This window comes from Triturus cristatus, chromosome 2_2 (assembly GCF_964204655.1).
Source record: "Triturus cristatus chromosome 2_2, aTriCri1.1, whole genome shotgun sequence".
NCBI classification, from domain to species: domain Eukaryota; kingdom Metazoa; phylum Chordata; class Amphibia; order Caudata; family Salamandridae; genus Triturus; species Triturus cristatus.
This window is the reverse complement of record NC_140582.1, coordinates 1,147,977,488-1,147,999,733: the sequence shown is the minus strand read 5'-3', so window position 1 is coordinate 1,147,999,733 and position 22,246 is coordinate 1,147,977,488.

Here is a 22,246-nt window from a genome sequence, read left to right as displayed (position 1 = left end):
ACAGACTCCTGAAAGCTGTGCATGAACCCTCACACAGACTCATGGAAGCTGTGCATGAACCCTCACACAGGCTCATGAAAGCCGTCCAAGCCCTCCCTCCGAGCAGGGGCCGGCGGCGCGCATCTTCCCTCCACATTTCCAAGCAGAATGCCTATTTTCTGCCACGTTATGCAACCGCGCGGTGCGTGCGAGTAATGCCTCGCTGTCCTGGTTTCTCGGCTGTCGGCCCGCGAAAGGAAAGCCTAACCGAATAAATCAGGTTTAAAAACACATCGCTGTCTGTCAGGCATTGGGCGATTGTGCGAAATGGGTTTAATGCGGGACTTTATTGTTGTCATTGTTTTCGTGCAATATGAAGTGATAAAGGGAGTTTGTCGTGTAGTGTTGAGGAAGCGCGTCCGCAGGCACGGATTAGCAGCGATGTCACGGTGGAGGGGGATTTTTACAGGTGTGGAGAAGAGAACACGTAGCGCAGCCCCAGGGCCGGAGCGCCGTGCATAATCTGTGTTCGAAGCCTGTCGACAACCTCTCGCCAAGCTCCGCTTGAATCTTTATCTCAGGGGTGCCTTTTGATGATGCAACAGCCCCTGTTTACTCTTTTTCATAGTGCAGTCACTCTCAGGCGATGAGGTTTGTTACCCGTGCCCTTTTACACCTGTGTCATACCGCAGGGTGCTGTATAAATGTATACGTGGCTACACTGCGCGGTGGCGGCTCCGCCGCTGTGGCGGAGGATAGTCGCCCCACCTTCCAGCAGCGAAAAATAAAATAAAAATCAAACGATACTAAACCGTGGTTTATTATCATTTTATTTTGTGTACGGTGGTCTTGGGTCCAGGGCCAGGGAGGATAACAGGCACCCACAGGGAGTGGTATGCACTGTCATCAGTGTGCATGACTGTTTGGCCGGCCCACTGGGGCTGGCTGAACAGTCATGCGCACTTTGCATATTCTCCACCCAGGCTGCATTACAGCCTGGGTGGAGAACATGCCCAGGCCCCCAGTCCCTAGCTGAACGCCGAAAAACTGTGCATTGCAGCATTGTGATTGGCTCCGGGGCGCCTCAGTGCTTACTAATCACAGCACTGCATTGCATTGTTGCGATTGGCTATGGGGAGTCTGGGTGCTTCCTGACAGAGCAGAGGGACAACGAGGAGAGACGACGAGAGACGCAGGGATAAAGTAAGTTAAAAAAAAAATTGTACTTCCTCCCTGCCTCCCCGCCCTTGATCTGTGCCAGCCGTCACTGGACTACAGTGCTGGAATCGGAAAAAAAATTACTCAGTGGAACCCATAAATTGGGGGTCAAGATGTGGCAGAGGAAAGGCGGAGGAGTCACGAGGGGTGGAGTTTGAAAAGTAGAGTCTGAGAGCCAACTTAGACATTTTAAGAAAAAGAAAGTCTGCCGCAAAGAAATTAGCAACAAGGACAAACGTGACAGTAAATCTGTTGTAGCTTACTTGAATGGTCATGGAGACTGATTTTAAAATATATTAGTGGGTTAAGACACCTGCTGCAGAAATCTTTGTATTCCCAGCACATTGAGCGGATTATAATAGGGGAAGATAACTCTGAGGAGTTCTGTGTTTTGTCCAGTTACAGTTTTACCTCATAAAGTAGCGAAGAGGGTTAATGTGCCTGCTGCAAACCACATCGTTGAGCATGCAGATCATGTTTCTGACACTGAGATCGTTTGGTTGGTACTAGTTTAAAAATTGCACTTCTTCTAATATAATACAGTGTACTACTTACCAGCATCAAGGAATTGCATGCAAACTGTAAGTCATGGGTTTAAATCTTTATTGTTTTTTCCCAATCTGTTGCTTGTCTAAGACAGTAAAGATTGTTGCTATTCTAAGATTGCAACGCAGGCAGCGTTGCGATTGGTCAGGATGCCGCCCAGCCAGGGGCTTATGGGGAGGCCATGTTCTCCATGCGGACAGAAGGCCAGAATGCGCATGACTGGTTTGGGAGGCCCTAGGGGGCCAACCAAACAGTCTTTGCGCACCCAGGAGTGGGCATACCACTCCTCCCCTGCCCTGCTCGCAGAGCAGCCCCGCCCACTCACAGCCAAGCATAAAATGGTAATAACTAAAATTATTACCATTTTATGTTCCTGCTTCTCGCATTGCGGGAAAGCCGTGGGCCGACGCTCCTCCGCCCTAGTGGAGGAGCCGCCCCTGGTTATTATAGATAACCACACTCACTGCATTACGTTTTATATCTTGACCTTGTGTTTCTCCCAACCATTCACTCTTAACATATAATGTTTGTAAAGTATGCACAATATGTGATTCCTACATTTTATGTCTCTTATTGTCTTATGTTACATTTCCTGTACATTGATTTACACACTTGTGTGACTTATTGTGTCTGTGTGTGATATAAAGCACTATGACATCCTACACTGGGATGAGTAGCACTACAAAAGAATACAAAAAAAGTAGGTGCCATATAAATAATTATTTGTGTAATTAATCATTCACCCAGATACAATCGGCTTTCTTACCCTGAATGCACACCTTTTACATAGGGGTTCGAACAAAGTAAAACACCTGCGTCCAAGTCATAGTTTCTCTAAAGTACTTATAAAGTGATAAACTGTGTGCCTTTGTTTTCTTCCATTGCCTTAGTGTCTAGGTGTTAGAGTCGACAAGGCTACCCACCAGGATGAAACTTCAACAAAAGGAGGGCTGATGGCCCTTAAAACCAGGCCTTTGTTTTGGGCCCAGCTGGAAGTGAAAAGAAGAAAGCCTCCTAGCCTCTTGCAGGTTGCGGCTCTGAACTGAGAGCAGATAATGTGTGGGCACTGCTGAAATCTGAAATCTGAAATTTAGCATATTTCCATGAATCGTCTGGATCCCAAATCTGGCCCAGACATAGCTGCCAGAACCGGGATCTGGTGCGATCCCCTTCTTTTCAGAACTGTGTGACTATGAGCATGTCCGAGGAAGAATTAATGTTCATGATATCAGGGTTTTGCGCAGAGTCACGTCTGCAAAACACTTTGTCTTTTGGTTCTGTTGGTCTCAGAGGAAGAGTGGGGAATGCGATTAGTGGATTTTGGTCATCTGTCCTTTTTGTGTTCAGCGAGCGAGTGTGATGTATGCATGTGTGTGGTATTTGTATAGCAGAAACCTATGCAAAAGGTAGCTGAGTGCGGTACAGAGTCACGGTGTGGAGGAGGCAGGGAAAGTACGTATCTCTGTAGAGGGTGGCGGATCTGGTGACATTCCTGCTAACCTATGTGTGTATGTGTGTGCAAGTGCACATGTGCTGCATGGCCTAGCAGTGCCTTCACCTTCATCATGTCTAGCTTGTTGTGTGTTTTTGTGGTAGACCCAGGAGTACCTTCCACCCTTCCAGATGACCTATGTGGAAGTGTATCTAAGTCTTCAGATTTGGGGATTAGTGGCTCATGTTTTTCCTTGTCAAGGAGCATTTTCCTTTCTGACTTAATTCTATAAGTGCCTGTATCACCCTTCATCCGTGTTGCCTTGTCTTCAGTTTACCATCACTGTATTTGCTCACACCGAGGAGTGTGCAATACAAATGTGCATCTGGGATTCTCACACAAAACAAAATAGAGGCTCCCACTTTTCATGAAGCCAGTTAAGTTTCTGTTGTTTGTCGTTCCAATATTTATCCGGGGCACATCTGTCATGGCAATCCAACGCGACTGGCCGCTCTGTGGTGTCACACTAGGGCGCCATTGCTTCGAGTTATTAGACATTGGGAGGAACCATTTGTGTTGCATTGCTCACTAGGCGCACACCCCCATTGATGGTGTCAGGGGGGCTGAGAGCTAGAGGCAGAGGTTTTCCCAGTGCCCTGTTTAGCCTGTCCAGCCGTCTATGGCTCGAGGCATCACCCCATCTCAACAGTGTACACACACTACTGAATGCACACCTCCGAAAACACAAAATCAGACAAGCAATGCTCAGAAAGCCAGTCTTTAGACCAGGGTTCTCCAGAGCCGGTCCTTGAGGCCGGAATCCATGCCAGATTTTTAAGACAACTCCACTTAACTAAATGAGGATATGGTAAAACTCTGGCATGAATCCTTCCCTCCAGCAGATCTGCGTGCTGTGACATATCCTTACGATCACATGACCCGAGTCAGGGCAGTGCTGTATTTAAGCGGAAGCGCCAGGTGCATGACGACAGAGATGTGCAGGCTTCCATAAACTGGAGCGAGTCCCACTGGGCCCATCCAAAGCACAGGTGTGAAGCCAACAGCTGGGCACCGCCCGCTGCACAGTCGGGGTGACTGGGAGCATGTTTGCAGCTCCGGCACATTGGGAGCCACTGATGCACGTGCACACATACACGTTATCAGCTTTGCTAAACAGCAGAATAAATGCAGTCTACAGATCACGATAATGAAATACACAGATTGAAAAACAACCCTCAATCCAACAAGAGCAATACGAAAAAAACAGCAGAGTAATAGAATGCCGTCCAGCTTTTACTCTTCATGCCTGAATGACTTTTTTTGCAGAGTTTTTATATAGCGCGAACTTGACCCGAATCCAATCAGGTATCAGAGCGCTTTACATAGCTCCGGTTACGTTACATTAGGACACACATTCACAGGCAGATTAAGTGATTTGCGCAGAATCACGGAATGTTCAGCGTCATTACCGAGACTCGAACCCAGTCCCCCGGGTCCGAGATCGAGCGCCCTAGCCGTTAGACCAACTCCTCTCTTATCGCTGCTCTTTGTGTGATTGTGCACTGGTGTGTACCTGATCTCAGCCGCAGGAGTAAAACGCCCTTGTTCATTTGAGGTCTAACCAACAAACCATACTGCTGGCCTCATTTACAATGAATTACGCAGCACAGTTCCGCAAGCAATTTGGAGGGCTCCACCATTCTAAAAGTGCAGGAATGTGTCGTATTTACAAGAATATGGTGCATTCCTGTACCGGTGCTAAAAAAAGCAGCCTAGTGCCAAAAAAATTGGAAAAATAAGGATATTTCTCCTCGTTGCGCCTCCCTAATGCTACCCCTGGGGTAGCCTTAGAATCTGACACAATATGCAATTCCTCTTAAATCAAGCAGCGGAGCAAACAGAGACCCGTTAACTTTCTTCAGCTCTCTTGTCTTCTTGCCCTGCCCTGAGCACCTCAGTAGCGGACAGATACCTACTGAGCACTTCGGGTGGCATAAAGGGTAAACTCTATAATGCCATCAGAGTTCAAAGGTTGTCTAATGACATTTCAGATACTCCCTGGCATTTTGATGGGTTGATACCCATGACTGGGACATGCTATGGATGATGGTTTCTGCTCAGGTGCTGAGGTTTCAGCAGCGCTTGGCTCCATTTTGGTGGTTCGGTCAGTGGAAGACATACCTCATCAGAAAAGCTTGTCAACCCTCACCAAGAAGAAGAGAAATGTAACCAATGGACCTGCAGTGACACAGGAATTTCTGTCTGGACTAGGAGAGGAAAATAATACTGGAAATTGTATTAACAAATACAATAGGACTGGCTCTTGTAGAATATAGGTGAAGTGGGTAGAAAGAAGCAAATGTGATTAACATCGCAGTGGTGTCCCCGGGGTGCAGAACATTGTGCTAGTCTTTGGCGCTGTGGTGTCCCTAGGATGCAGAGCATTGTGCTGGGCTGTGGTGGTGTTGTGTCCCCAGGATGGAGAGCACTGTGCTGGGCTGTGGTGTTGTGGTGACCCCAGGATGCAGAACATTGTGCTAGTCTTTGGCGCTGTTGTGTCCCCAGGATGTAGAGCACCTGTGCAGGTTTGTGGCATTGTAATGTCCCCAGGATGGAGAGCATTGTGCTGGGCTCTGGCGCTGTTGTATACAGGATGGACAGCATGGTACTGGGCTGTGGCACTGTGGTGTCCCAGGATGGACAGCATGGTACTGGGCTGTGGCACCGTGGTGTCCCAGAATGGACAGCATGGTACTGGGCTGTGGCACTGTGGTGTCCCAGGATGGAGAGCATTGTACTGGGCTGTGGCACTGCAGTGTCCCCAGGATGGGCAGCATTGAACTGGGCTGTGTCGCTGTTGTGTACCAGGATGGACAGCATTGTACTGGGCTGTGGCACTGTTGTGTCCCAGGATGGACAGCATTGTACTGGGTTGTGGCACTGTGGTGTCCCCAGGATGGACAGCATTGTACTGGGCTGTGGCACTGTTGTGTCCCAGGATGGACAGCATTGTACGGGGCGGTGGCACTGTGGTTACCCCATGATGGACAGCATTGTACTGGGCTGTTGCGGTGTAGTGCCCCAGGATGGACAGCATTGTACTGGGCTGTGGCACTGTTGTGTCCTAGGATGGACAGCATTGTACTGTGCAGTGGAACTGTGTGTCCCAGGATGGACAACAGTGTACTGGGCTGTGGCACTGTTGTGTCCCTAATGGAGAGCATTGTACTGGGCTGTGGCACTGCAGTGTCCCCAGGATGGGCAGCATTGAACTGGGCTGTGTCGCTGTTGTGTACCAGGATGGACAGCATTGTACTGGGCTGTGGCACTGCTGTGTCCCAGGATAGACAGTATTGTACTGGGCTGTGGCACTGTTGTGTCCCTAATGGAGAGCATTGCACTGGGCTGTGGCACTGTTGTGTCCCAGAATGGACAGCATTGTACTGGGTTTTGGCACTGTGGTGTCCCCAGGATGGACAGCATTGTACTGGGCTGTGGCACTGTTGTGTCCCAGGGTGGACAGCATTGTACGGGGCAGTGGCACTGTGGTTATCCCAGGATGGACAGCATTGTACTGGGCTGTGGCGGTGTAGTGCCCCAGGATGGACAGCATTGTACTGGGCTGTGGCACTGTTGTGTCCTAGGATGGACAGCATTGTACTGTGCAGTGGAACTGTGTCCCAGGATGGACAGCAGTGTACTGGGCTGTGGCCCTGTTGTGTCCCTAATGGAGAGCATTGTACTGGGCTGTGACACTGTTGTGTCCCATGATGGACAGCATTGTATTGGGCTGTGGCACTGTGGTGTCCCCAGAATGGAGAGCATTGTACTGGGCTGTGGCACTGTTGTGTACCAGGATAGACAGCATTGTACTGGGCTATGGCACTGTTGTGTCCCTAATGGACAGCATTGTACTGGGCAGGTGCACTGTGTGTCCCAGGATGGATAGCAGTGTACTGGGCTGTGGCACTGTTGTGTCCCAGGATGGACAGCACTGTGCTGGGCTGTGAGCGGTGTAGTGCCCCAGGATGGACAGCATTGTACTGGGCTGTGGTGGTGTAGTGTCCCAGAACGGACAGCATTGTACTGGGCTGTGGCACTGTTGTGTCCCAGGATGGATAGCATTGTACTGGGATGTGGCACTGTTGTGTCCCAGGATGGACAGCATTGTACTGGGCTGTTGCACTGTTGTGTCCCAGGATGGAGAGCATTGTACTGGGCTGTGGCACTGTTGTGTCCCTAATGGAGAGCATTGTACTGGGCTGTGGCACTGTTGTGTCCCAGGATGGACAGCATTGTACTAGGCTGTGGCGCTGTGGTGTACCCAGGATGGACAGCATTGAACTGGGCTGTGGTATTGCTATGTCACAGGATGGACAGAATTGTACTGGGCTGTGGCACTGTGGTGTCCCCAGAATGAACAGCATTGTACTGGGCTGTGGCACTGTTGTGTCCCAGGATAGACAGCATTGTACTGGGCTATGGCACTGTTGTGTCCCAGGATGGACAGCATTGTACTGGGCTGTGGCACTGTTGTGTACCAGGATAGACAGCATTGTACTGGGCTATGGCACTGTTGTGTCCCAGGATGGACAGCATTGTACTGGGCTGTGGCACTGTGTGTCTCTAATGGAGAGCATTGTACTGGGCTGTGGCACTGTTCTGTCCCTAATGGACAGCATTGTACTGGGCCATGGCACTATTGTCCCAGGATGGACAGCATTGTACTGGGCTGTGGCACTGTTGTGTCCCAGAATGGACAGCATTGTACTGGGTTTTGGCACTGTGGTGTCCCCAGGATGGACAGCATTGTACTGGGCTGTGGCACTGTTGTGTCCCAGGATGGACAGCATTGTACGGGGCGGTGGCACTGTGGTTACCCCAGGATGGACAGCATTGTACTGGGCTGTTGCGGTGTAGTGCCCCAGGATGGACAGCATTGTACTGGGCTGTGGCACTGTTGTGTCCTAGGATGGACAGCATTGTACTGTGCAGTGGAACTGTGTGTCCCAGGATGGACAACAGTGTACTGGGCTGTGGCACTGTTGTGTCCCTAATGGAGAGCATTGTACTGGGCTGTGGCACTGCAGTGTCCCCAGGATGGGCAGCATTGAACTGGGCTGTGTCGCTGTTGTGTACCAGGATGGACAGCATTGTACTGGGCTGTGGCACTGCTGTGTCCCAGGATAGACAGTATTGTACTGGGCTGTGGCACTGTTGTGTCCCTAATGGAGAGCATTGCACTGGGCTGTGGCACTGTTGTGTCCCAGAATGGACAGCATTGTACTGGGTTTTGGCACTGTGGTGTCCCCAGGATGGACAGCATTGTACTGGGCTGTGGCACTGTTGTGTCCCAGGGTGGACAGCATTGTACGGGGCAGTGGCACTGTGGTTACCCCAGGATGGACAGCATTGTACTGGGCTGTGGCGGTGTAGTGCCCCAGGATGGACAGCATTGTACTGGGCTGTGGCACTGTTGTGTCCTAGGATGGACAGCATTGTACTGTGCAGTGGAACTGTGTGTCCCAGGATGGACAGCAGTGTACTGGGCTGTGGCCCTGTTGTGTCCCTAATGGAGAGCATTGTACTGGGCTGTGACACTGTTGTGTCCCATGATGGACAGCATTGTATTGGGCTGTGGCACTGTGGTGTCCCCAGAATGGAGAGCATTGTACTGGGCTGTGGCGGTGTAGTATCCCAGAATGGACAGCATTGTACTGGGCTGTGGCACTGTTGTGTCCCTAATGGACAGCATTGTACTGGGCAGGTGCACTGTGTGTCCCAGGATGGATAGCAGTGTACTGGGCTGTGGCACTGTTGTGTCCCAGGATGGACAGCACTGTGCTGGGCTGTGAGCGGTGTAGTGCCCCAGGATGGACAGCATTGTACTGGGCTGTGGTGGTGTAGTGTCCCAGAACGGACAGCATTGTACTGGGCTGTGGCACTGTTGTGTCCCAGGATGGATAGCATTGTACTGGGATGTGGCACTGTTGTGTCCCAGGATGGACAGCATTGTACTGGGCTGTTGCACTGTTGTGTCCCAGGATGGAGAGCATTGTACTGGGCTGTGGCACTGTTGTGTCCCTAATGGAGAGCATTGTACTGGGCTGTGGCACTGTTGTGTCCCAGGATGGACAGCATTGTACTAGGCTGTGGCGCTGTGGTGTACCCAGGATGGACAGCATTGAACTGGGCTGTGGTATTGCTATGTCACAGGATGGACAGAATTGTACTGGGCTGTGGCACTGTGGTGTCCCCAGAATGAACAGCATTGTACTGGGCTGTGGCACTGTTGTGTCCCAGGATAGACAGCATTGTACTGGGCTATGGCACTGTTGTGTCCCAGGATGGACAGCATTGTACTGGGCTGTGGCACTGTTGTGTACCAGGATAGACAGCATTGTACTGGGCTATGGCACTGTTGTGTCCCAGGATGGACAGCATTGTACTGGGCTGTGGCACTGTGTGTCTCTAATGGAGAGCATTGTACTGGGCTGTGGCACTGTTCTGTCCCTAATGGACAGCATTGTACTGGGCCATGGCACTATTGTCCCAGGATGGACAGCATTGTACTGGGCTGTGGCACTGTTGTGTCCCTAATGGAGAGCATTGTACTGGGCTGTGACACTGTTGTGTCCCATGATGGACAGCATTGTACTGGGCTGTGGCACTGTGGTGTCCCCAGAATGGACAGCATTGTACTGGGCTGTGGCGGTTTAGTGTCCCAGAACGGACAGCATTGTACTGGGCTGTCGCACTGTTGTGTCCCTAATGGACAGCATTGTACTGGGCAGGTGCACTTGTGTCCCAGGATGGAAAGCAGTGTACTGGGCCATGGCACTATTGTGTCCCAGGATGGACAGCATTGTACTGGGCTGTGGCACTGTTGTGTCCCTAATGGAGAGCATTGTACTGGGCTGTGGCACTGTTGTGTCCCAGGATGGACAGCATTGTATGGGGTTGTGGCACTGTTGTGTCCCTAATGGAGAGCATTGTACTGGGCTGAGGCACTGTTGTGTCCCTAATGGAGAGCATTGTACTGGGCTGTGGCACTGTTGTGTCCCAGGATGGACAGCATTGTACTGGGCTGTTGCACTGTTGTGTCCCAGGATGGAGAGCATTGTACTGGGCTGTGGCAGTGTTGTATCCCTAATGGAGAGCATTGTACTGAGCTGTGGCACTGTTGTGTCCCAGGATGGACAGCATTGTACTAGGCTGTGGCGCTGTGGTGTACCCAGGATGGACAGCATTGAACTGGGCTGTGGTATTGCTATGTCACAGGATGGACAGCATTGTACTGGGCTGTGGCACTGTGGTGTCCCCAGAATGAACAGCATTGTACCGGGCTGTGGCACTGTTGTGTCCCAGGATAGACAGCATTGTACTGGGCTATGGCACTGTTGTGTCCCAGGATGGACAGCATTGTACTGAGCTGTGGCACTGTTGTGTCCCTAATGGAGAGCATTGTACTGGGCTGTGACACTGTTGTGTCCCATGATGGACAGCATTGTACTGGGCTGTGGCACTGTGGTGTCCCCAGAATGGACAGCATTGTACTGGGCTGTGGCGGTTTAGTGTCCCAGAACGGAGAGCATTGTACTGGGCTGTGGCACTGTTGTGTCCCTAATGGACAGCATTGTACTGGGCAGGTGCACTGTTGTGTCCCAGGATGGACAGCAGTGTACTGGGCTGTGGCACTGTTGTGTCCCAGGATGGACAGCACTGTGCTGGGCTGTGAGCAGTGTAGTGCCCCAGGATGGACAGCATTGTACTGGGCTGTGGTGGTGTAGTGTCCCAGAACGGACAGCATTGTACTGTGCAGTGGAACTGGGTGTCTCAGGATGGACAGCAGTGTACTGGGCTGTGGCACTGTTGTGTCCCTAATGGAGAGCATTGTACTGGGCTGTGACACTGTTGTGTCCCATGATGGACAGCATTGTACTGGGCTGTGGCACTGTGGTGTCCCCAGAATGGTCAGCATTGTACTGGGCTGTGGCGGTTTAGTGTCCCAGAACGGACAGCATTGTACTGGGCTGTGGCACTGTTGTGTCCCTAATGGACAGCATTGTACTGGGCAGGTGCACTGTGTGTCCCAGGATGGACAGCAGTGTACTGGGCTGTGGCACTGTTGTGTCCCAGGATGGACAGCACTGTGCTGGGCTGTGAGCGGTGTAGTGCCCCAGGATGGACAGCATTGTACTGGGCTGTGGTGGTGTAGTGTCCCAGAACGGACAGCATTGTACTGGGCTGTGGCACTGTTGTGTCCCAGGATGGATAGCATTGTACTGGGCTGTGGCACTGTTGTGTCCCAGGATGGACAACATTGTACTGGGCTGTTGCACTGTTGTGTCCCAGGATGGAGAGCATTGTACTGGCCTGTGGCACTGTTGTGTCCCTAATGGAGAGCATTGTACTGAGCTGTGGCACTGTTGTGTCCCAGGATGGACAGCATTGTACTAGGCTGTGGCGCTGTGGTATACCCAGGATGGACAGCATTGCACTGGGCTGTGGTATTGCTATGTCACAGGATGGACAGCATTGTACTGGGCTGTGGCACTGTGGTGTCCCCAGAATGAACAGCATTGTACTGGGCTGTGGCACTGTTGTGTCCCAGGATGGACAGCATTGTACTGGGCTGTGGCACTGTTGTGTCCCTAATGGAGAGCATTGTACTGGGCTGTGACACTGTTGTGTCCCATGATGGACAGCATTGTACTGGGCTGTGGCACTGTGGTGTCCCCAGAATGGACAGCATTGTACTGGGCTGTGGCGGTTTAGTGTCCCAGAACGGACAGCATTGTACTGGGCTGTGGCACTGTTGTGTCCCTAATGGACAGTATTGTACTGGGCAGTTGCACTGTGTGTCCCAGGATGGACAGCAGTGTACTGGGCTGTGGCACTGTTGTGTCCCAGGATGGACAGCACTGTGCTGGGCTGTGAGCGGTGTAGTGCCCCAGGATGGACAGCATTGTACTGGTCTGTGGTGGTGTAGTGTCCCAGAACGGACAGCATTGTACTGGGCTGTGGCACTGTTGTGTCCCAGGATGGACAGCATTGTACTGGGCTGTGGCACTGTTGTGTCCCTAATGGAGAGCATTGTACTGGGCTGTGGCACTGTTGTGTCCCAGGATGGACAGCATTGTATGGGGTTGTGGCACTGTTGTGTCCCTAATGGAGAGCATTGTACTGGGCTGAGGCACTGTTGTGTCCCTAATGGAGAGCATTGTACTGGGCTGTGGCACTGTTGTGTCCCAGGATGGACAGCATTGTACTGGGCTGTTGCACTGTTGTGTCCCAGGATGGAGAGCATTGTACTGGGCTGTGGCAGTGTTGTATCCCTAATGGAGAGCATTGTACTGAGCTGTGGCACTGTTGTGTCCCAGGATGGACAGCATTGTACTAGGCTGTGGCGCTGTGGTGTACCCAGGATGGACAGCATTGAACTGGGCTGTGGTATTGCTATGTCACAGGATGGACAGCATTGTACTGGGCTGTGGCACTGTGGTGTCCCCAGAATGAACAGCATTGTACCGGGCTGTGGCACTGTTGTGTCCCAGGATAGACAGCATTGTACTGGGCTATGGCACTGTTGTGTCCCAGGATGGACAGCATTGTACTGAGCTGTGGCACTGTTGTGTCCCTAATGGAGAGCATTGTACTGGGCTGTGACACTGTTGTGTCCCATGATGGACAGCATTGTACTGGGCTGTGGCACTGTGGTGTCCCCAGAATGGACAGCATTGTACTGGGCTGTGGCGGTTTAGTGTCCCAGAACGGAGAGCATTGTACTGGGCTGTGGCACTGTTGTGTCCCTAATGGACAGCATTGTACTGGGCAGGTGCACTGTTGTGTCCCAGGATGGACAGCAGTGTACTGGGCTGTGGCACTGTTGTGTCCCAGGATGGACAGCACTGTGCTGGGCTGTGAGCAGTGTAGTGCCCCAGGATGGACAGCATTGTACTGGGCTGTGGTGGTGTAGTGTCCCAGAACGGACAGCATTGTACTGTGCAGTGGAACTGGGTGTCTCAGGATGGACAGCAGTGTACTGGGCTGTGGCACTGTTGTGTCCCTAATGGAGAGCATTGTACTGGGCTGTGACACTGTTGTGTCCCATGATGGACAGCATTGTACTGGGCTGTGGCACTGTGGTGTCCCCAGAATGGTCAGCATTGTACTGGGCTGTGGCGGTTTAGTGTCCCAGAACGGACAGCATTGTACTGGGCTGTGGCACTGTTGTGTCCCTAATGGACAGCATTGTACTGGGCAGGTGCACTGTGTGTCCCAGGATGGACAGCAGTGTACTGGGCTGTGGCACTGTTGTGTCCCAGGATGGACAGCACTGTGCTGGGCTGTGAGCGGTGTAGTGCCCCAGGATGGACAGCATTGTACTGGGCTGTGGTGGTGTAGTGTCCCAGAACGGACAGCATTGTACTGGGCTGTGGCACTGTTGTGTCCCAGGATGGACAGCAGTGTACTGGGCTGTGGCACTGTTGTGTCCCAGGATGGACAGCACTGTGCTGGGCTGTGAGCGGTGTAGTGCCCCAGGATGGACAGCATTGTACTGGGCTGTGGTGGTGTAGTGTCCCAGAACGGACATCATTGTACTGGGCTGTGGCACTGTTGTGTCCCAGGATGGATAGCATTGTACTGGGCTGTGGCACCGTTGTGTCCCAGGATGGACAGCATTGTACTGGGCTGTGGCACTGTGTGTCTCTAATGGAGAGCATTGTACTGGGCTGTGGCACTGTTCTGTCCCCAATGGACAGCATTGTACTGGGCCATGGCACTATTGTGTCCCAGGATGGACAGCATTGTACTGGGCTGTGGCACTGTTGTGTCCCTAATGGAGAGCATTGTACTGGGCTGTGGCACTGTTGTGTCCCAGGATGGACAGCATTGTATGGGGTTGTGGCACTGTTGTGTCCCTAATGGAGAGCATTGTACTGGGCTGAGGCACTGTTGTGTCCCTAATGGAGAGCATTGTACTGGGCTGTGGCAATGTTGTGTCCCAGGATGGACATCATGTTACTGGGCTGTGGCACTGTTGTGTCCCTAATGGAGAGCATTGTACTGGGCTGTGGCACTGTTGTGTCCCTAATGGAGAGCATTGTACTGGGCTGTGGCAATGTCGTGTCCCTAATGGACAGCATTGTACTGGGCTGTGGCACTCTTGTGTCCCAGGATGGAGAGCATGGTACTAGGCTGTGGCACTCTTGTGTCCCAGGTTGGACAGCATTGTAATGGGCTGTGGCACTGTTGTGTACCAGGATGTACATTATTGTACTGGGCTGTGGCACTGTTGTGTCCCTAATGGAGAGCATTCCACTGGGCTGTGGCACTGTTGTGTTCCAGGATGGACATCATTGTTCTGGGCTGTGCCACTGTTGTGTCCCTAATGGAGAGCATTGTACTGGGCTGTGGCACTGTTGTGTCCCAGGCTGGACAGCATTGTACTGGCTGTGGCACTGTTGTGTCCCAGGATGTACATTATTGTACTGGGCTGTGGCACTGTTGTGTCCCAGAATGGACAGCATTGTACTGCGCTGTGGGACTGTTGTGTCCCAGGAGGGACAGCATTGTACTGGGCTGTGGCACTGTTGTGTCCCAGGATAGACAGTAGTGTACTAGGCTGTGGCCCTGTTGTGTCCCTAATGGAGAGCATTCCACTGGGCTGTGGCACTGTTGTGTCCCAGAATGGTCAGCATTGTACTGGGTTTTGGCACTGTGGTGTTCCCAGGATGGACAGCATTGTACTGGGCTGTGGCACTGTTGTGTCCCAAAATGGACAGCATTGTACGGGACGGTGGCACTGTGGTTACCCCAGGATGGACAGGATTGTTCTGGGCTGTGGCGGTGTAGTGCCCCAGGATGAACAGCATTGTACTGGGCTGTGGCACTGTTGTGTCCCAGGATGGACAGCATTGTACTGGGCAGTGGAACTGTGTGTCCCAGGATGGACAGCAGTGTACTGGGCTGTGGCACTGTTGTGTCCCAGGATGGACAGCATTGTACTGGGCTGTGACACTGTTGTGTCCCAGGATGAACAGCATTGTACTGGGCTGTGGCACTGTGGTGTCCCCAGAATGGACAGCATTGTACTGGGCTGTGGCGGTTTAGTGTCCCAGAACGGACAGCATTGTACTGGGCTGTGGCACTGTTGTGTCCCTAATGGACAGTATTGTACTGGGCAGTTGCACTGTGTGTCCCAGGATGGACAGCAGTGTACTGGGCTGTGGCACTGTTGTGTCCCAGGATGGACAGCACTGTGCTGGGCTGTGAGCGGTGTAGTGCCCCAGGATGGACAGCATTGTACTGGGCTGTGGTGGTGTAGTGTCCCAGAACGGACAGCATTGTACTGGGCTGTGGCACTGTTGTGTCCCAGGATGGATAGCATTGTACTGGGCTGTGGCACTGTTGTGTCCCAGGATGGACAGCATTGTACTGGGCTGTTGCACTGTTGTGTCCCAGGATGGAAAGCATTGTACTGGGCTGTGGCACTGTTGTGTCCCCCATGGAGAGCATTGTACTGAGCTGTGGCACTGTTGTGTCCCAGGATGGACAGCATTGTACTAGGCTGTGGCGCTGTGGTGTACCCAGGATGGACAGCATTGAACTGGGCTGTGGTATTGCTATGTCACAGGATGGACAGCATTGTACTGGGCTGTGGCACTGTGGTGTCCCCAGAATGAACAGCATTGTACCGGGCTGTGGCACTGTTGTGTCCCAGGATAGACAGCATTGTACTGGGCTATGGCACTGTTGTGTCCCAGGATGGACAGCATTGTACTGGGCTGTGGCACTGTTGTGTCCCAGGATAGACAGCATTGTACTGGGCTATGGCACTGTTGTGTCCCAGGATGGACAGCATTGTACTGGGCTGTGGCACTGTGTGTCTCTAATGGAGAGCATTGTACTGGGCTGTGGCACTGTTCTGTCCCCAATGGACAGCATTGTACTGGCCCATGGCACTATTGTGTCCCAGGATGGACAGCATTGTACTGGGCTGTGGCACTGTTGTGTCCCTAATGGAGAGCATTGTACTGGGCTGTGGCACTGTTGTGTCCCAGGATGGACAGCATTGTATGGGGTTGTGGCACTGTTGTGTCCCTAATGGAGAGCATTGTACTGGGCTGAGGCACTGTTGTGTCCCTAATGGAGAGCATTGTACTGGGCTGTGGCAATGTTGTGTCCCAGGATGGACATCATGGTACTGGGCTGTGGCACTGTTGTGTCCCTAATGGAGAGCATTGTACTGGGCTGTGGCACTGTTGTGTCCCTAATGGAGAGCATTGTACTGGGCTGTGGCAATGTCGTGTCCCTAATGGACAGCATTGTACTGGGCTGTGGCACTCTTGTGTCCCAGGATGGAGAGCATGGTACTAGGCTGTGGCACTCTTGTGTCCCAGGTTGGACAGCATTGTAATGGGCTGTGGCACTGTTGTGTACCAGGATGTACATTATTGTACTGGGCTGTGGCACTGTTGTGTCCCTAATGGAGAGCATTCCACTGGGCTGTGGCACTGTTGTGTTCCAGGATGGACATCATTGTTCTGGGCTGTGCCACTGTTGTGTCCCTAATGGAGAGCATTGTACTGGGCTGTGGCACTGTTGTGTCCCAGGCTGGACAGCATTGTACTGGCTGTGGCACTGTTGTGTCCCAGGATGTACATTATTGTACTGGGCTGTGGCACTGTTGTGTCCCAGAATGGACAGCATTGTACTGCGCTGTGGGACTGTTGTGTCCCAGGAGGGACAGCATTGTACTGGGCTGTGGCACTGTTGTGTCCCAGGATAGACAGTAGTGTACTAGGCTGTGGCCCTGTTGTGTCCCTAATGGAGAGCATTCCACTGGGCTGTGGCACTGTTGTGTCCCAGAATGGTCAGCATTGTACTGGGTTTTGGCACTGTGGTGTTCCCAGGATGGACAGCATTGTACTGGGCTGTGGCACTGTTGTGTCCCAAAATGGACAGCATTGTACGGGACGGTGGCACTGTGGTTACCCCAGGATGGACAGGATTGTTCTGGGCTGTGGCGGTGTAGTGCCCCAGGATGAACAGCATTGTACTGGGCTGTGGCACTGTTGTGTCCCAGCATGGACAGCATTGTACTGGGCAGTGGAACTGTGTGTCCCAGGATGGACAGCAGTGTACTGGGCTGTGGCACTGTTGTGTCCCAGGATGGACAGCATTGTACTGGGCTGTGACACTGTTGTGTCCCAGGATGAACAGCATTGTACTGGGCTGTGGCACTGTGGTGTCCCCAGAATGGACAGCATTGTACTGGGCTGTGGCGGTTTAGTGTCCCAGAACGGACAGTATTGTACTGGGCTGTGGCACTGTTGTGTCCCTAATGGACAGCATTGTACTTAGCAGGTGCACTGTGTGTCCCAGGATGGACAGCAGTATACTGGGCTGTGGCACTGTTGTGTCCCTAATGGAGAACATTGTACTGGGCTGTGACACTGCTGTGTCCCAGGATGGACAGCACTGTGCTGGGCTGTGGCGGTGTAGTGCCCCAGGATGGACAGCATTGAACTGGGCTGTGGCACTGCTATGTCACAGGATGGACAGCATTGTACTGGGCTGTGGCATTGTGGTGTCCCTAGAATGGACAGCATTGTACTGGGCTGTGGCACTGTTGTGTCCTGTTGGACAGGCCTCACAGACGGCTTGCTCCCTCCCCGCACGACAGGGCCCGAACTCCGGCCCACCTGGCATACCCCCGCGACAAGCACCCGTACTCCGTCTCCCGACGGACCCTCTGCCCCCGGACCCCTACTCATCACGGGGTCCAGCCCCACCGGCTTCCCCGGCCGGGTCAAGCCGCCCTCTTGGGCCCTGCACCACGCGGCCGCATGGCCTCACCTCGACCCTAACCCCGGGCCTGGCCGGCCCCGACATCCCGGCACCACCATCCACCCAGGAGGTGAGCGGACCACTTGGCAGGTCAATGGGAGAACGAAGTGTCAAGGGCTCTCCCCCGCCAGGTGCCGATCGCCCCCCAGCTCCCCCAGGCACTGGCTCCACCCCCTGCTGGGTGTCTGGACACCTCCATCCCGGACCCTCCGACCTCCAAGTGCGAGGGTCCGGACATCAAAGGGCACCAGCCCTATAACTGAGGCAGCTCCGGAGCAGGAAGGCAGTTGTATCCTGGAGTCGAGAGACACCGAGTGAACTCAACCTTGACGGTCTACTGGCGCTGCCGTAGCCGCTCTTGTGAACCATCGTCCTGCCTGCTGGCGCTGCCGCGGCCTTCTGCAACCTTCATCTTCCTGGGACCTGCTGGCGCTGCCGCGGCCCGTTGTAACGACCATCCTCACCGGGACCTGCTGGCGCTGCCGCGGCCTTCTGCAACCTTCATCTTCCTGGGACCTGCTGGCGCTGCCGCGGCCCGTCGTAACGACCATCCGCACCGGGACCTGCTGGCGCTGCCGCGGCCTTCTGCAACCTTCATCTTCCTGGGACCTGCTGGCGCTGCCGCGGCCCGTCCTAACGACCATCCGCACCGGGACCTGCTGGCGCTGCCGCGGACCGTACATCTTCCGGGGACCTGCTGGCGCTGCCGCGGCCCGTTGTATCGACCACCCGCACCGGGACCTGCTGGCGCTGCCGCGGTCCGTACCACCTCACCACCAAGCTCGAGGATTGTGAGCTCATCATCATCTCATCCGAACTACCTGATTGGTAAATAGACTGTCCCGCTACCCCCTTCCCTACCTTGCGAGACTCTAATCGAGGGGACCCCTGAGTCCAGACCTCCTTGTACCATTCAACCGTACCTTAAATAAGTGCTTATAAAGAACCCTGAACCTTATCCGTGTGTGATATCTGTCTGTGGGGGGGAAGTTACTTGTCTGTACGATCACTGGAGACGGCTCTCCCCGGAGACCTCTCCCCCTGACCCCGGCCGGCCCTCCCGGTCCGTCTACCTTTTCTAACATTGGTGGCAGCGGCGCGATCCGAATCAACGCGTAATCGTACAGAGAGTAGCTCACCCCACGACATAAGCACGACGTCGACCAAAGATAGCAGCTCCACCGAGAAATTCCAAATGGAGAAATTAGAAGAATACAACCACCGCGAACTGAGACAATTTTGCATAGAACTTGGCATTGCTACCACCGGCCTGAGTACCAAGGATGATCTAAAGCGCGCTCTTGAGTCATGGACAGAAACTGGGGTCACAGGACCCTCCGACCAAAGCAGCGTCACACCAGACCAAAACAGCATCACACCAGAGGAGAACGCCACGGCTCCCGAGGAGCGGGGAACGGGCCCCTCGCAAGAGGAGATCCGAGAAAGAGACAGAGTCAGGTTACACGAGTTGGAGATGGCACGACTCAAGATGGATGGGGAACTCAAGTTAGCTGAACAGAAACTCAACCTCGAGCATATGCGGCTTCGAGAGGAACGAGAAGAAAAGCAGAGACAGAGAGAGCTGGAAGAGAAAAAAATAACGCTCGAGCACGAGCGCCGACTAGCGGAAATAGAACTGCGCAAACAGAATAAGGAACTGGGAGTGCCTGAGCGACCACACACCCCGGGGCCAAGTGAGAAAAAAGTTCACATCCCCAAGGATGTTGTCCGCGAATATGTCCGAGAAGACGACATACAACAGTGGTTTAAAGCCTATGAGATCGCCATGACCTCCCACCGGATCGACCGGAGTGATTGGGGAGCCGGACTTTGGGGGAGATTTATCAACGAGGGTCGCGATGCCCTGCTGCAGCTCCCCGATCACCAAATGTCGTCCTACGACCACATGAAGGCTGCCCTCCTCACCCGCTACGGCCTCACGCCCGAGATGTACCGCCAGAGGTTCAGAGATTGCACCCGGATCCCAGGTACAACTTGGGTGGAATACGTGAACTATTTCAGCCGGGCCTTCGAGGGTTGGATCAAGGGAAGTCAGGTCACCACCTACGAACAACTCTTCAACCTTATGGTATGGGAGCACCTGTCAAACAACTGTTTCGTCGAGCTCAGGCAGCACCTACTCGACAGTAAGCTGACTGACCCCCGGCAGCTCGCCGCCGAAGCTGACCGGTGGGAAAGCACCCGAGTGGGCCGGAGAGGGCCACACGACCAGAACAGAAGCAACCAAGGCCAGCACCGTCCTCGGGGAGGAGGAGGGGGCCAGGGGCGAGGGAGAGACGCCTTACCAGCAACACCCGTGGCCAGCACCCCGCCTCCGGCCGGCCGGGGCAACCCCCCGTTGCGGCCTGGGTACCGAGCCAACGTCACGTGCCACCGGTGCCAGCGACTAGGCCACTACGCCAACGACCCGAACTGCCCGCTAAACCAAACACCCAAGCCCCGCCAGGTAGCTGCCGCTGCCCTCGGGGAAGAGCAATCATCGGAGGGACCCGAAGAGTACGAGCCGGCCCAGCAAGGGTGGGAACCGGCCGCCATGGTCCTGGCATGCTTAGGGGGAAGAGACATGGTTCCGCGGGCTCCCCTACCCGCCAACACCAGAAAATACGGTCAGTGGGTGACCATTAATGGACAGAGAGCCGCGGCCTTGCGTGACACCGGCGCCAGCGTGACGGCCGTCCGCTGTCATCTGGTGAAGCCCGAGCAGATCCTGCCGAACATTCTCTGCCTCGTCCGCTCGGCAGATAACTCTGAGGGTATGTGTAAGATGGCCTGCGTCCCGTTTGAATGGGGAGGGGTCTCCGGCCTACTGAAGGTGACGGTCCGGGACGATGCCCCCGTGGACTGCCTCCTGGGGAATGACCTCGAGAGTTCCCCGTGGGCCACCGTCGAGAAAAGAGAGCACCTGGGGATGCTGGGCCTCCCGGACTGGGCCTGCATAACCACCCGATCCATGGCCGCCCGTGCCGCCCCCCGATCCGAAGAAACCGAATGGCCAGCACCTCCGCCCCCGGTTGCCCCCGTAGAGGACAACGGCGAGTCCGACCTCCCGGACCCGACTACCGAAGAAGACGCGCAACACCAGGACCTTCCGGATCTGGCTCAGTGGCGTCAAGAAGGGGGGCCCACCCAAGAACAGTTCCGCCAGGAACAAAAGACCTGTCCCTCCCTCGAGGGACTCCGCCAACAAGCCAGTACCCAAAACGCCGGGGACACCACCGGAACCCACTGGGTCTACTGGGATAACGACCTGCTCTACAGCGAGCAAAGAATCGCCGAGCTGGGGGCCGGTCGGGTTCTGGTGGTACCGCTCCGCTTCCGAGACTTTCTGCTCAACCTGGCCCACGATGTCCCCCTGGCTGGACACCTGGGCCAGGACAAAACGTACAGTCGCCTGGTGACCCACTTTTTCTGGCCGAAAATGAGGAATGACGTCCTGAACCACTGCCGATCTTGCCCCACATGCCAAGCCAGCGGGAAGAGTGGTCGGAAGCTGAAGGCCCCTCTGCAACCCTTCCCTGTGGTAACCACCCCGTTCGAGAGGGTGGGGATAGACATTGTGGGGCCTTTGGACCCCCGCACGGCACAAGGACATAGGTTCATCTTGGTACTAGTGGACCATGCCACCCGCTACCCCGAGGCGGTGCCCCTACGGACAGTGACAGCTCCGGTGGTTGGCCGGGCCCTGATGGGGATCTTCTCCCGGGTAGGCTTCCCCCGAGAAGTCGTCAGCGACCGAGGTACGAATTTCATATCTAAATACATGAAGTCCCTCTGGCAACAATGCGGGGTCACCTACAGATTCACGACCCCCTATCACCCCCAAGGGAACGGACTAGTGGAGCGTTTTAACCGCAGTCTCAAGGGGATGATTGGGGGATTGGAAGAGCCTCTCCGTCGCCAGTGGGATGTACTGCTCCCGTGCCTCCTCTTCGCCTACCGGGAAGTTCCCCAGAAGTCCCTCGGTTTTAGCCCCTTCGAACTCCTGTACGGGCACCCTGTGCGAGGGCCCCTCAGCCTAGTCAAGGAAGGTTGGGAAATGGCCCCCTTCACGACCCCTCCAGACGTCTTCAAATACATCCTGGCCTTACGAAACCAGACCCGGCGCTTCAGGGAGATGGCCAAGGCGAACCTCGAGGCCAGCCAGGAGGACATGAAGAGGTGGTATGATCACAATGCCTCCTCCGTTGAATTCGA